The sequence below is a fragment of the Pelophylax lessonae genome (genome assembly GCF_965119305.1).
Source record: "Pelophylax lessonae genome assembly, chromosome: 13".
Classification (NCBI taxonomy): Eukaryota; Metazoa; Chordata; class Amphibia; order Anura; family Ranidae; genus Pelophylax; species Pelophylax lessonae.
In genome coordinates this window covers 92,711,808-92,728,285 of record NC_138780.1, presented here as the reverse complement: position 1 = coordinate 92,728,285, position 16,478 = coordinate 92,711,808, and the positions used below count along the sequence as shown (strand labels likewise).

General features: G+C 41.0%; 1 protein-coding gene across 1 annotated transcript in view; it reads right to left on the bottom strand.

Annotated features, from left to right (window-relative positions):
- Nucleotides 1-16,478, bottom strand: part of SEC23A (SEC23 homolog A, COPII coat complex component) — a 342,836-nt gene that overhangs the window by 205,927 nt on the left and 120,431 nt on the right. The gene's annotated exons all lie outside the window — the stretch shown is intronic.

The window sequence follows — 16,478 nt, the reverse complement described above, 5'->3', positions numbered from 1 at the left end:
TCAGGAAGGGGGTAAAATCTTCCGGGGATTATTAAAGTGCCTCTGATTAACCCCAAATAAAGTTCAGCTGTTGGTGAAGCATGTAACTGTTATGTGAAAAGTTTTATATAATTCGCTCTTCATTCTTCCTGTTATGAGAAACATATGCACTAAACATCAGGCCATTTAAGAAGCTGGGTTAGCTTAACCACATAAGCCCCGGAAGATTTTACCCCCTTCCTGACCAGGGGGTATTTTGCGATTCGGCACTGCGTGACTTTAAGGGACAATTGCGCGGTCGTGCGACGCTGTACCTAAACGAATTTGACGTCCTTTTTTTCCCACAAACAGAGCTTTCTTTTGGTGGTATTTGATCACCTGTGCGATTTTTTGATCACGCGCTATAAACAAAAAAAGAGCGTCAATTTTGCAAAAATAATATTTTTCAAATTTTTTTATATGAAATTCCCCCCCAAAAAAAAGTAAAAATCAAAATTTTTTAAAATTTTCGGCCAATTTGTTTTATGCTACATATGTTTGGTAAAAGAAAATCGCAAAAAGCGTATTTTGATTGGTTTGCGCAAAAGTTATCGCGTTTACTAACAAAGGGAAAGATTTTTGTCATTTTTGTTGTTTTTTTTTTAACGCGTAATGGCGATCTGCAATTTTTTTTGCAGTACTGCGACATTGGGGCGGACAGATCGGACCCTTGACTGACATTTGTGACACTTTTGGGGTTACCAGTGACATTTCTACAGTAATCAGTGCTATACATATGCACTGTTACTGTAAAAATACACTGGTTGTGAAGGGGTTAACTTTATTTGGGAGGGAGGGGCTGTGTGTATCCCTAGGGGCGTGCTTTCTACTGTGATTGGCTGTGGCTTGAGCTGTAAGGACACTGATCAACGGATCTACATACTAGATCCGTTTGATCAGTGTCTTTACAGTGAGGAGAATGACAGGCAGCTTGTTTACACAAGCTGCCTGACATTCTCCCTCTCCCCCGCCGATCGCCGAGTGACCGGCGGACATCGGGTCCGCTGGTCACACGCGAGGGGGGGTCCGTGACCACGCGGGGGCGCGCGCTCGATCCCTAGACCCTCACAAGCTAGTGACGTAGCCCTACGTCACTTTGCCTGTGAGGGGCTGACTGCCGACGTAGATCGGCGTTAGGCAGTCGGCAAGTGGTTAATAAAAAATGTTTGCAGTGCCAAGCGGTTGCAGAAGAACAGTAAGCATCATTTATGCCAGGTATCGCTCTATTCCAACTTTCACTGCGCATCAGGCAAATGTGAAAAAGGGATTACACATGAAACTTTATAAATAAAAGAAGACTTCTCTGAATACACGCTATTGTTTATAAGCAGAGTTCATATAAAAATGTTGTTCTGTGTTAGTGTCTTATTTATAAAGGAAAATTCCACTGAGTTCCAAGGTACTAGAAATGATAATTCTAATGTAAATTCCATAAGCTGTGTCTGTTCTATTCATCAGTAAGGCTACATTCACACCTGAGCGTAGCGTTTTTCGCGCGTTTTTTACCGCGATTTTACCGCGATTTTTGCGGCGTTTTTTACCGCGATTTTACCGCGATTTTTACCGCGATTTTTGTGCAGGCGTTTTTAGATTGAATAGAGATCAATGGAAAACGCCTGTAATCTGCCCAAAAAGAAGCTCATGTACTTTTTTGAGCGTTGGGCGTTTTGTATACAGCGTCAAAACGCTCAGATGTGAACAGGGGCCATTGAAATGAATAGGATTTGTCTTGTTGGGCGTTTTGAGAGCTGATCCTAGAGCAGAAAAACGCCCCAAAAACGCCCCAAAACGCCTAGATGTGAACGGAGCCTAAAGTGTTTGCTGTTTGTTTGTGATGCACATATAAAAGAAACTTCTGATTATCACAAAACTTCTGAAATAAACCAAACATGAGATTCAGGAGAATCGTCTTGTGATGCAAAGAAAGTGAACCTGGATGCCAACAAATATCCCTTCGGGGTTTTTTTATGTAAAAAATTGTCCGTCACATTCATAGAGGGTTACTGTATTTTCTGGCGTATAAGAGTACTTTTGAACCTCAAAAAAATCCCCCAAAAATGGGAGGTCGTCTTATACGCCGATTATGTGGGCGTATAAGGTGGGCTGATGTTACTCCGCCAATATGCTTGGATTGGCGGAGTAACATCAGCCCACCTCTCTGACTCTGCCAATCCGAGCAGGCTTTGCATTCAATAATAGAATACATCGTTCACTGTGATTGGCTCAGCGTGGTATACTGTATGTAGCCAAAGCTACGGTACATACGGTATACCAGTAAAGGATTCCCACACAGCCAGCATCTTGAGATTACATCTACTGGTAATACTTATACTTAGGGTACCTTGGAGATATTATGAGAGATTACATGTATTACAGTACTTGGGGTACCTTGGAGATCTATGAGAAATCTGACGTTTTTCAATGGTGTTGCCTTGCTTCGGAAGGGGGGGGGGGGTAGTCTTATACGGCGAGTATAGCCCAAAACCTATGTTTTAACTTGAAAATTAGGGGGGTCGTCTTATATGCCGGAAAACACGGTACTTTACTGCAGTGATGCACCTCATTACTGAACATAAATGAGGAATTTATTGATGTGATCAGTTCAACATAACCCAAGTGGCAATGTGGTCCTATTAGAGATGAAGATCATACGACCCTGACATCACTCAGACTTGTCAGCTTACATGTTCCAAGGAACAAACCCTCTTCTTCAAACCAAAGCTAATCTGTGTACCACATCTCCTCCTAAACAGAGATACTCAATATACACCCTGCCTATAAAGGTGGAGGGACCAACGCACAAGACAGCCAGAGGCAATCTCCAGAGCCCAGGCGCATACAAATTATAATAATGAAAAAATATTGAAAATACAAATGAAAGTAAACATAAAAGCAAAAAATTAGCACAATGTAATGCAATTTTACTATTAAGTCTTATGCCAAACACCCTTCAACATCTGTATATACAGTATTATCCCAATAGAACAGATAAATAACTAAAAACTTACAAACAAGTTTATAAAATGTTAACAATGCATTGAAGTCCTTGCTGATCCTATTAACCACTTAAGCCCCGGAGGATTTGGCTGCTAAAAGACCAGGGGGTATTTTGCGATTCGGCACTGCGTGATTTTAACGGACCATTGCGCGGTCGTGCGACGCTGTACCTAAACGAATTTGACGTCCTTTTTTTCCCACAAACAGAGCTTTCTTTTGGTGGTATTTGATCACCTGTACGATTTTTTGATCATGCGCTATAAACAAAAAAAGAGCGTAAATTTTGCAAAAATAACAATATTTTTCTGAAATTCCCCCCCAAAAAAATGTAAAAATCAAAATTTTTTTACATTTTCGGCCAATTTGTTTTATGCTACATATGTTTGGTAAAAAAAAAAAAAAAAAAATCGCAAAAAGCGTATTTTGATTGGTTTGCGCAAAAGTTATCGCGTTTACTAACAAAGGGAAAGATTTTTGTCATTTTTGGTGTTTTTTTTTTTTAACGAGTAATGGCGGCGATCTGCGATTTTTTTGCGGTACTGCGACATTGCGGCGGACAGATCGGACCCCTGACTGACATTTTTGACACTTTTGGGATTACCAGTGACATTACTGCAGTAATCAGTGCTATACATATGCACTGTTACTGCAAAAATGACACTGGCAGGGAAGGGGTTAACTGTATTGGAGAGGGAGGGGTTAAGTGTGTCCTAGGGGCGTGATTCTAACTGTAAAGGGACATGGCTATTGGTGTAAAAAGAGAGATCAATGGTCCTACATAGTAGAACCGTCTGATCTTCATTTTTACACCAGGGAGAATGACAGGCGGCTTGTTTACATTAGCCGCCTGACTTTCTCCCTTCACCGGAGCGATCGTGAGTGACCGGCGGACGATCGGGTCCGCCCGTCACACGCACTGACTTGTCAGTGAACGAGCCGGGGCGGGCGCGCCTCAGGTGGCGCGCGCCCTCCCGCAATTGGCTCACAAGTCAGTGACAGGCGAGTGACGTACCCCTACGTCACTCTGCCTGGCCGGGGCTGACCGCCGCAGTATATAGTCGTGCGGCGGTCGGCAACCGGTTAATAGACACATGCGCATTTGGGCGGAGATGCTGGTCGACACAAGCAATTAGCAGTTTCCACTCACGCTCACTGATCAGTTGGAGGGCACGCTGCCGATTGCTGGCATGCAAGTCAGAAGATTGGTCCCGAAGTGTACTGATGCGGACTCCTCCTGCGCCACAAAGGGTGCAGATGCTCCCAAACCACTCGCTTTGCATAATGGGACATAGGATTGACAGCAGACCCGGAATTAAACTGGACATACAGTATTTCACATGAGTACACCCCTCACATTTTTGTAAATATTTTATTTGATCTTTTCATGTGACAACACTGAAGAAATTACACTTTGCTACAATGTAAAGTAGTGAGTGTAAAGCTTGTATAACAGTGTAAATTTGCTGTCCCCTCAAAATAACTCAACACACAGCCATTAATGTCTAAACCACTGGCAACAAAAGTGAGTACAAAACTGAGTTACAGCATGGTGGCCAAGACCATACAGCGGTTTAACAGGACAGATTCCACTCAGAACAGGCCTTTCCATGGTCGATCAAAGAAGTTGAGTGAACGTGCTTAGCATCATATCCAGAGGTTATCTTAGGGAAATAGACGTATGAGTGCTGCCAGCATTGCTGCACAGATTGAAGGGGTGGGGGGGGTCAGCCTGTCAGTGCTCAGACCATACACCGCACACTGCATCAAATTGGTCTGCATGGCTTTCGTCCCAGAAGGAAGCCTCTTCTAAAGATGATGAACAAGAAAGCAGGCAAACAGTTTGCTGAAGACAAGCAGACTAAGGGCATGGATTATTGGAACCATGTCCTGTGGTCTGATGAGACCAAGATAAACTTATTTGGTTCAAATGGTGTCAAGCGTGTGTGGCGGCAACAAGGTGAGGAGTACAAAGACAAGTGTGTCTTGCCTACAGTCAAGCATGGTAGTGTCATGGTCTGGGGCTGCATGAGTGCTGCTGGCACTGGAGAGCTACAGTTCATTGAGGGAACCATGAATGCCAACATGTACTGTGACATACTGAAGCAGAGCATGATCCCCTCCCTTCGGAGACTGGGCCGCAGGGCAGCATTCCAACATAATAACGACCTCAAATACACCTCCAAGATGACCACTGTCTTGCTAAAGAAGCTGAGGGTAAAGGTGATGGACTGGTCAAGCATGTCTCCAGACCTAAACTCTATTGAGCATCTGTGGGACATCCTCAAAACAGAAGGTGGAGGAGCGCAAGGTCTCTAACAGCCATTAGCTCCGGGATGTCATCATGGAGGAGTGGAAGAGGACTCCTGTGGCAACCCGTGAAGTTCTAGTAAACTCCATGCCCAACAGTTTTAAAGCAGTGCTGGAAAAAATTGGTGGCCACACAAACAATTGACACTTTGAACCCAATTTGGACATTTTAACTCAGGGGTGTACTCATTTTTGTTGTCAGTGGTTGAGACAAGAATGGCTGTGTGTTGAGTTATTTTGAGGGAACAGCAAATTTACACTGTTATACAAGCTGTACACTCACTACTTTAAATTGTAGCAAAGTGTCATTTCTTTAGTGTTGTCAAATGAAAAGATATAATAAAACATTTGCAAATAATGTGAGGGGGTGTTCTCACCTTTGGGAGATACTGTAGATGCATCCATAAAACACTAAAAACACTATTATACTAAAGGGTAGCAGTTTAAAGGGGACACAAGGAATAGTATAGGAAATATATAAAGTATATAAATATTTGTGTGTATATGACCAACTATGTCCACAGGCTTAGGAGAGGAGATCAACTGGCTTAAGGCACAATGGTTAACCAATATAATAATTGGATTTTTGTAAGAACTTACCGTAAAATCCTTTTCTCTGAGTCCTTTGAAAGACGCAGCTCTTAATGCTTCTTCACTAATGGGTTATGCGCCATCTACAGGAGTAGACTAGGCAGTAAAAAGTTTTCACTCGCCTACAGGGGCTGTCCCTCACGACATAACCCCAGACACACTGTGCTCTCAAATCAGTTTCTTGCTGCCTAGTTTAGGAATAGAACCTAGGTTCTCTGCTGGGACTTCGGGCTCAGTTATTATTTTATTTTGAGAATGTTTATGTTTATTTCTCTTTACTCGCTATCGCTAGCTAGTGTCACGGGGATCCTCCTGGTGAACTACAAGCGACAGCCGGGTTGGGGTTTTGCACTGGATAATCTAGATCCTTATGGTCTCCCAGCCTGGCCAACGAGCGTGAGCAGGTTGTGGTCCGCCCAGGCCTCGCCACGACGGGCCCTGGTGGATGGGGACAAGCCTGCGAGCGGATACCTCGCCAGGACGCATTGACCTGGAATGCTCTGAGTTGCAGCGTACCCCTCTTGGCTGACAGCAGCCACATAATAACAATTTTTATCACAACAGGGCACTGAAAAAATGTCCCAAGAATCATAAATAATAACAGTAATAGTAATAGTGAAAGTAATAGTATTAGTCACTGGGCTCATGTACTCAAGCCTTTTGGAGATAAAAAAAACATCCTAATTCAACAAGTATAATCCCAATTAGAAAATGCCATTATAGTATGCCACATAATAAAACGCATACACACACACAGTATGTAAAAAAAATAATATACTTCCATTATGTTTAAAAGTAATACTATTAATAAGCAAATAATAATAACTCAAATAAGATGGGATATAATATGTACATAATATGAACTTGTAACTTAACACACATGTAATATAATACATGATATAGTATAAAAATTAAATAACGCTACTGGTGGTAAATTAAGTTTCATAAACGGTAACTGATTAAATGATGTGTGTATAAAAACAGATTCTTCACTCAGTGATTTGATATATTCACCATTTAGTTGAGTTTGGGATTGTATTAATACTTTTGTACAAGATAATATATAAAAAAAGTTAAATGTCTATAACCAGGCAATGGACCATGTCCCATTGTGTATTAGGGTTGGTCCAACCATTTTCTCTAGTGGTCAAAAGTGTGATCACACCTCAGCATGGATCTCAAGGTCCTCATTTAGCTCTCTACGTGTTAAAGTACCCAAAAACAATGGTTCTAAAAGGCTTCACCACTACAGACCCTTATGCATTTCCTGCCAGTATCAACATGTCCCATGATCACTTCAATTCCAAACACCCTAAAGCCATCAGAATCATTACTGTGTTTGTCTTAAAATGTTAGGGGGCTAAATGTTTGTCATACACATTCAGGATATTCCTCGTGTTCCCCAAAATGGCCCCTAATGGTACATACCGGCCACAGGGGCACAGATGAACATAAATTACATAATGTGACCCACAACTGATAAAAAGTTGAATAGGGTTTACCTTCTCATCCTTATCTGTGACCTATTTTTTCCTGTGCCACATGTATTTACACACTCCACAGTTAACGACCCCGCATTAAAACCCCCTTCTTATTAAAAAGGGAACTCCATGTGAATGTGGGGTTCATATTCTTATAAGATTTAAGTCTAATGGAGGCAATGTGATTCCTTAAGTCTCTCAGCTTCCTAAAAACAATATTGGTTCTATCAGGAGTGGCACCAGAGAGAAGGAGATCCTGTTTTAAGATATTCTAATATTTAATGAATACTTATCTTATTTCAAAAGCTTTATTATTGAACTTTGTACTTAATGGAACTAGGTTAGAGTCCCTGATATGCTTGAGATTTGTTATGCTCTACAAGATACTTTGAGTCCTCACTAAGCCTTTAGGGCTATGGTGTCATGTGTATATACTTATGATAGTGATCAATAGTTAGGAGCTAATGGTGCTAGATCTTCTGTGACAAGCAAAGCTCAAACAGTTCAGGCACAAAGACATTCATAGGTGCAGGTGCACACATGGATGTGTGCACAGGGATAGAAGCATGTAGATGCACGCATAAACAAATGTAACTCTGTGATCCAATAAAAGGAGCAACAGCTGCACACCAAATTCAGCGTTCAGCAATCTGCTTATTCCACAAACTTGTAAAACCACATCTGCCTAAGTTCTCTGGCTCTGACACATTCAACCCTTAAATAGGGCTTGACCATAGATCTCTAGATCATAGGTCCCCGACAGAATCAACAGGCATTTTTCTGTAATTACAGAAAACGCACCTAGTTTAAAAATACAAATTAGCCACCACATCAAAAGGACTGGTAAACTGCAAGAAAATATATATTGCTTTTATAGTTCAGAAATGCTAGAATGTTTAAAATGCTTTTTCAGTGGTGTAAAGAAAAAGTCTCACTAAGCTGAACTCTATGCAAAACGTTATATAGACATGCATGTATATGAGTGAACTGTTTTACCTGACAAAGAATCTAATTCTATAATAATTGTGCATGTCAAGCAGTCTTTCCTTTGCCCCAACACTTCTTTTTAGTTGGACAATACTCTAATACACGTGTCAAACACAAGGCCCGGGGGCCGAATGCGGCCCTCCAGGCCATTTCATGTGGCCTTTGCACCTCTCCTGCAGCTTCTTCCCGACAGCAGCACAAAGGGGGTGCACTGTGATGTAAGAGAGGGTGGAGGACTCTTGACTTCTTTTTTTTTTTTTTATTAAAGATTTTCAACATACAAAATTTATTGCTTCAATCCCTCCCTTAAGAGGAGGGTATAACTATGTGCATAATACAAAAAGAACAATCTTGAGTATTCTTGCCATACCTCCCAAATCTCTACTCTATTTTCATACTCCTGTTCTCCCCAGGGCCTTAGTAATTCTAATTTTCTTGTTCTCTCCACTCGCACCACCCATTCTTTATATGACGGAGCTTCTGTTTTCTTCCAGTTTAATGGAATTAAGCTTTTTGCTGAGTTTAACAGGTGGGGAATTAAAGTTTTTTTATATTGTTTAACAGACATAGACGTCCCATGAAAGAGGCATATCCATGGGTCTTCTTTAACCTCTATGTTGGTAATTCTTTTAATTGATAATAATACCTCCTTCCAATATTTCTTGATTTTTGGACAATCCCACCATAAGTGTGTCATAGTGCCCACTACCTTGCATCCTCTCCAGCAGAATTTTGAGGTCTCTGGGTGGTATCTCCCCACTCTATCTGGGGTTTTATACCACCTGGAGATCAGTTTATAGTTCATTTCCGCTGTACTTATATCTATCGCAGAATTATGAGCTAGCCTTATACATTTATCCCACTGGATTCCCTCTCTTCGATCACCCAGTTCGCTCTCCCATTTCTCCGCCATTGACTGGGCTACCTGCTCACCCTCGTTCAATATTTTGTATATATTTGAGATATTATTCTTGTTTTTTCCGGATGTGCATATTTGTTCGTATGGGTTAAACTCGTTTGTTTCTCTAATTGGATGGGGTAGAGAGGCCACAAAGTGTTTAAGTTGGCAATATCTCCACTCATCTAAGTTCCAAATGATTTTCTTTTTTTTGAGTTCAGAAAATGTATACATTTTCCCCTTCTCCATTATATCTTTTAGTCTGATGTCTCCTTCTCCTAACCAGTTTCCATGTACTTTCCCTTCCCCCGGTGAAAAAAAATTTGTGTCCTGTAGTGGAATTAATGGTGAATTATAGTCCCCTTTTCCTCTAGTATATATTGAATCCCACATTTTTAGTGCATGTCGTGTTATAGTATGTGTATCTTTCTTCAACTTTCTATATTTTGGTGGGATCCAAATGATTTTACCTAACTTCGTACCGCTTATTGGGTTTTCAATTTTAACCCAATTTTTCCTACTTTCTTTTTTCCCCCATTCCATCACCCGTGTAAGAATTGAGGCTTGGTAATATTTTTTAATGTCTGGTAGTGCAAGTCCCCCCTCGTTTTTACTTCTACTTAATATTGTGTATTTTATCCTTGGTTTTTTATATTTCCAAACAAACTTAGTTATTAGTGCCTTTAGTGTCCTAAAAAATGCATCTGGGATCAATATTGGTACCATTTGGAACTTATGAAATTTTTGGAAGAATCGCCATTTTTATTATATTTATTCTACCCATCCATGATATAGCTCTTGGATTTAATATGTTTATTTCTGTTTTTATTTCGTTCAATAATGGAATGAAATTGGCTATATATAATTTTTCTGGTATAGATGTTAATTTAATTCCTAAATATTTTAAGTCCTCCCCTCTCCAGACGAAAGGAAATTCAGTTTTTAGCCCATCTCTCTCCTGAATGCTCATTTTGATACTTAATATTTCAGACTTTGATTAATTTTTAAATTTGAGAGTTCTCCATATTGCTTGAGAATTTTGACTATATTAGGCAGGGAAATCCTTGGGTTGGAGACGTAAAGCAACAAATCGTCGGCAAATGCCACAACCCTATGCTCCACTCCCCCAACCACCACTCCCTTAATATCTGGGCTTTCTCTTATTGTTGCTAACAGGGGCTCCAGGGAAATCACAAACAACATTGGGGACAGGGGACATCCCTGTCTCGTTCCATTGTACATATCGAACGGCTCGGACATTGTCCCGTTTATTTTTATTTTTGCCGATGGTCCATGCCATCATTCTGGGGCCAATGCCCATTTCCTCTAGAGTTCTCAGCATGAACTTCCAGTTGACCCTGTCGAATGCTTTTTCAGCATCAATCGCCAATATCAAGCTTGAATCCCTGTTTTTTAGCATTTGATCTATCAATAGGATTGATCTAATACCATTGTCTTTCCCCTGTCTACCGGGTGTAAAGCCCACCTGGTCATCATGGATCCACTCTTCCAGCAGCCCTTTCATTCTAGTTGCTAATATTTTCGTAAATAATTTTGTATCGGCATTCAGGAGAGAGATAGGCCTATAGCTTGAGCACAATGTTGGGTCTTTCTCTTCTTTTAAAATGACTGTTATCGAGGCTTGAAGGGCCTCTTTACTCATATTGAATTGGGAGCCCAGACCGTTCATATAACCCCTTAATCTTGGGATCAATAGATCTTTATATTTTTTATAATAACTGATGGTGAAACCATCAGGCCCAGGGCGTTTCCCTACCGGGGTGTCTTTTATAGCTTTTTCTATTTCTTGATCCGTAATTGGTGCCTCTAGGAGTGTCGTTTTTTCCTTCTCTATTTTTTTCATTCTAGCCTTCTCCAAATAGTTCTTGATCTTCTCCTCTCTTTCAGGGTCATCTTCTTGTTTACTTACCCCCCCCCCTACTGCATATAGATTTCCATAGTATTATTGGAATTCTCCTGCTATCTCCGTGGATGAGTGGACCAAGTCCCCCCCTTTATTTCTGATCTTATCTATGAAGTTTATTGATTTTTTTTTTTTTTTAAGAATTCTTGCCAGGTTTTTTCCTATCTTATTACCCTCCACATATTTCTCTCTTGCTACTTTATTAAATTCTTGTCTTGTTTCTTGCTCTAATAGTTCTTTTAGGTCTGCTCTTTTCCTTTCTATCCTAGATAGGTCTTTTTTATTTGTATTGTTGTTCTTTTTTGTTTTTGTTCTAATTCATATATATCTCTCATTAAACTGTCCTTTTTTTCTGTTCTTTCTTTTTCCCTTTGTGCTCCTTTTGAAATTAATATACCTAGCATAAATGCTTTTTGGGCTTCCCATATAATGTTTTTGGGTGTTTCTTCGATATCGTTATTTTGAAAATAATATTCAAGTTCTTTTTCTATTTCCTTTCCCCATTTTTTATCTCTGATCAATTCTTCATTAATTCTCCAATTTGGCCTTCTAGGGAATTCTTTACCCATTTTTATTTTAACTGAGATGGGGGAGTGGTCTGACCAGGTCCTAATCCCAACCCTAGCCTCAGAAGCTTTCTCGATCCATCGGTGTTCTATTAAAAAGTAATCAATTCTGGAATATGTCTTGTGTATATTTGAATAATATGTATAATCTCTCTCTTTTGGATTGAATATTCTCCAGATATAAGCTAATTGATTCTGATATAATTTTGTCCTAAACTGTTTAATCTGGTATTTCGAGCACCTTTGGGATCGGGATGTATTATCCATCTTTGGATCGAGGCTTAGGTTGAGATCCCCGGCCAAGACCACCCCTCCCCTCTTAAAGTTCATTAATTTCTCTAGGATCCTCCCCAGGAAGACTATTTGTCCCTCATTGGGACTATAGATATTCACTAATGTAACCTCTTCTCCATTAAGCGTCCCCTTCAGGAAGAGGAATCTACCCTCCGGGTCAGCCAGCCTGTCTTCTAGGACAAATCTAATCCCTCTAGCGAGTCCTATTGCCACTCCACTTGATTTTTTTTTTTTTTTAATGTGTCTGCATAAAACCAAGTGGGGTGGCTAGGGGAGTACAATCTAATGTTTGAATCGTATGTAATATGGGTCTCCTGTAAAAATACTACATCTGCTTTTAGGTATTTAATTTCCCCTAGGATTTTTTGTCTCTTTATGGGCGAGTTCATTCCTCGTACATTATACGATAGGTAATTTACTATACTCATTTACTTTTATTAAGTTCTCCTGGGGTTTTATTTCTTGGAGTATATTCACACGTTTGATGCCAGAGATATTTGATTTTGTAGGCAGGGTTCTTTCTTATTATTATTTTTCCTACGTGGAATCTCACTATTACATTTCTTGACTTTTCTTTTGGAGCATTTAGAGGTTTCCGTACTCTGTGTACCCTTTCAAATTCTATTTTGTCTGTAATTGAGTTCCCAAGAAGTGGATTAAATACACTTTCAAGCATATGTTGTAATTTTTCTTCTTTATCTTTTTTCGGGAGCCCTCTAATCCGCAAGTTCTTCCTTCTATTTCTATTCTCCTGGTCCTCCATCTTATAGAGCATATTCCTCTGCTCTAGTTGCAATTTCTTCACTTGTTCATTTAATTTTGATAACTTTTTCCCTTGGGTATTTATCTTCCTTTCAGTTTCCTCTACTCTTGTCAAGGTATGTCCCAGATCTTTATATAGAGTGGCCATCTCGGTTTTAATTGATCTATCCAGGTTCGAGAACATTTCCATCATTTCTTATTTTGTCGGGGGATGGTCATTCAACCTTAATTAATCTTCCTTCCCAAAATCCGTGTCCTCTACTGTTTGTGAACTCTCTCTGGAAAGGTCTAGGGTCTCCTCTCCTGTTTCACCTGATGCTTTTCTTCCTTTTGTCTTATTACCTTCGCTAGTTTGTTTTGATCTGACAAATGGTTGGATTTCAGGTGTTCCATTTTGTCCTTTCCCTTCCTGGGTCATGTACATTTTGATAGTCCCAGGGCTAGCCGTTATTTTTACAGTTTTCCCTGATGTCTCCTTTGGCTGTTTATTCTTAATCTTAGACATGTTTATTCCTTTAGTGGGAAGCTGTTGATTATATCTGTACTCTTACTATTCCCTCCAGCGCTGACTTGTCCCCCTAAGGTCCACTAATTCCCCCTGTGGACCCTGTCTAGGTCACCTCCTTCAGTCTTTAGAGGGTTACTTATAAGTGAGTCCTCCTCTTTTACTACAAGGGGGCGTGTACCCAGCTTTAAGTTTTAGGTTTTATACTGAAAAGTCCAGCTTTGAGGGGGTGTCCCTAGAGATTTTTTAAGGGGCCCCTCTCCTTTATTCCTTGCAGTATTATCCCTCCTACTCCGCTCGCTAGGATTTTTCCAAGGTAGGTGTAAAAAGAAATATGTCAAACGCTCTTTTCAATCATGCAAAAGCCTAGGAGAGTATACAGGATATATGTGAAGGGGGCCTCCAGCAAGTCGACCTCTAGGGGGGTATCCCGTAAGGTCCCTTGTGTATCTCCCTCCTATAGCCCCCACACAGTCTTCCCCAGGTGGAATATGTCACAGTCCCAGATGGTTCTTCAACCCTAAGTATAAGTCCTAGAGGACTCCAGTTATGGAAGCCGCTTCTCCTCTAGGGGGCTGTAATTTGAAGCTGGGAGGGCAAAAAATATTTCCATCATTGTGTAACTTTGACGAACTATGTGAACAAGGAGACCAGGCTACATTGAGAGATTCCTATCTCATCATATTTCAATCTATCAACCACTCTCCACATGGGGTACTCTTGATGGTGTTACAGTTTGTATGGCATAGAGGGAAAAACAGGGAGATTCAGCAGAGTTGGGGGTTTTTTTACCCTCTCACCCGTCCTTAGCGACACAATCGTAATGCACTACGGTTTGTTCTCTCCACTTGTGTCCACCTGAATACCTCACCACCCAACAGCCAGGCTCTCAGTGTGCGCTAATTATTATGCACATTTTCAACAGCTTATTCAAGCAGAGTCCCGCAGATTTTTCAAAACTGTCCAGCTAATTTTTCAAGCAGCACACGCATGGGGGATAATAAGACAGTGCACTCAGGTAAAAAAGAGCAGACAAGTAAAACTCAAGAAAGTTCTGGGGGGGTTTCCCCCTCTCACCAGTCCCTTTTGGCTTGGTCTATGGCGCTCCTTATGCTGTAATGCGGAGGGAGTGATCTAGTTTCCAGTGCTGCAGCGTCTCTCCTGACAGAATCCCTCCAGCGCTATTTGCCAATCTGCTCGCTGGTGGCCGAGTGAGTTGCAGCCTTCTGCCCTACCACACCGGCTTTCCCCAAGTCGTCTGTGGCTGTGGTACTCAGCTGGAGCTTCTCCGGTAAGCGGCCGGTCTCAGTTGGGTCCGTGAGTATCCAGCGTTCCTCTGGAGTCTGGCTGGGGCTGGAGCGAGCGAAGAGGGGCGGCGGGGTCCGGTCAGGCGTGCAAGGAGGCTGGAGGATCGAGCATTTCCTTACTCATGCCTCTGGGCGGCGATCCGGCAGACTAGCACGCAGTCAGAGCTGGCGCCATTAGCGGACTCTTGACTTCTGATGGTGGGGGGGCTCTTGACATTTGATGTAAGGGGGGGTGGGGTGCTCTAGACATCTGCTTATAAGTATTATGAGAATACTACGATTCTATGCCAGTTGGAAAGGAGGGTCACACACCACTGGTATCATCCACAAGAAACTTTATTGGAGACTTCCGACAGAACACCATGGCAGAACCATGTTCTCTCTGAGCAGTCTCAAGTAAAGTTTCTTGTGGATGATACCAGCGGTGTGCGACCCTACTTTTCAGACTTGCAGTAGATACATTTATAAACTCTTACAGATACAACCGGCCCTTTGAGGGCTACCATAATGCTGATGCGGCCCGCAATGAAATTGAGTTTGACATCCCTGCTCTAATAGTATACACCCCTGATTGGTATCATACAACTTAAAAGAGGAGTGGTGCCTAATCACGGAGGAAGATGAATTGGGCAGAGCTGGAGAAAGAAGAGGGAGAGCACTCTCTCCCCGGCAAAGCACTCTTCCTTGCAAAATCTTCACTTTTACTGTTGGTATTACTGCACTTCTTGTTAAAAGTTTTTCTGTTGTACAACTTTTCTCATGCAGCATACAGTGGGTGGGAGTAAGAATACATGGACTGCACTTTCATATGGGCGATCAGTTGATGCTACCAGTTGACTAAATAAATCGTCAGCAAGAAAAAATGTTTTGCTGTGTCTGAAAGAAACTGGTGTAACTATCACAAAGGATAGACATTATAAGCCTTTTTTTCCTTTGCAACCCAAACATAAGCGTTACACCCAAGTTGTGAACAAATTCAGTATGACAACAGAACGCACAGTGTCAGCAAGTATTTATTTTATTTATGTACTTTCTCTTATGTGGGCACTGTATTACTATGTTGTCTGTGACTAGCTATGTGCATGTCAGTATATTTATAAAGGGAAATATTTAACAAATGTTAATATAAAAAAAGAAGACAAAGTTTATGTCTTAGGAAAACAAAAAAAAAAAACAAAGTACATCTGGCAATAAATTACCCTCCCCCCCCCCCCCCCCATCTCTTTTTTTTACCACAAATAAAGAAAAATATTTGTTGAACTGCCATAAAACCAGTGTGCTTCTAACCTTTTTGACCTGACAATAATGACTTTGCTGCTCTGAAATCCCAACCATCCTTCTCAGCCCCATCTGTTGGAGTCAAGGACTCCACTTAACCACCTCCCTTCTCTGCTCCGCTCCACATGCATACATTGGTTTCTTCTGCAGTAAATCAGTGCTGATGCCTTGACTCCCAAGAGCCTACCCTCATGTAGCATGAAGGGAAAGTGCTTTTAGGAAATTTAGTAGTGGGAATGCCTATGTCAATAGGAACCAATCTCCTAGCAGCTACCCCTAAAATATTTTAAAAACCTGGTGATGATGTCACAGTGAGTAATATAGTTTGTTTCTCATTAACGAAGCAGCGTAAAAGAAAATAAACAATGCCGGGACATGGTTTAGAGAGGGAGGTTTGGTGGTAAATCTGGATACACATTTAACGTTTTATTGTTACTTTAAAGTGGAGTTCCAGCCTCAAAACGAAAATTTGACATCCGCTTGCTCTAAGTAACCTGAAAAAGAATTGGATAATCATGATTTTTTTTTTTTTTTGCTTAACTTACCTTGTTTTTGAAGAAAAT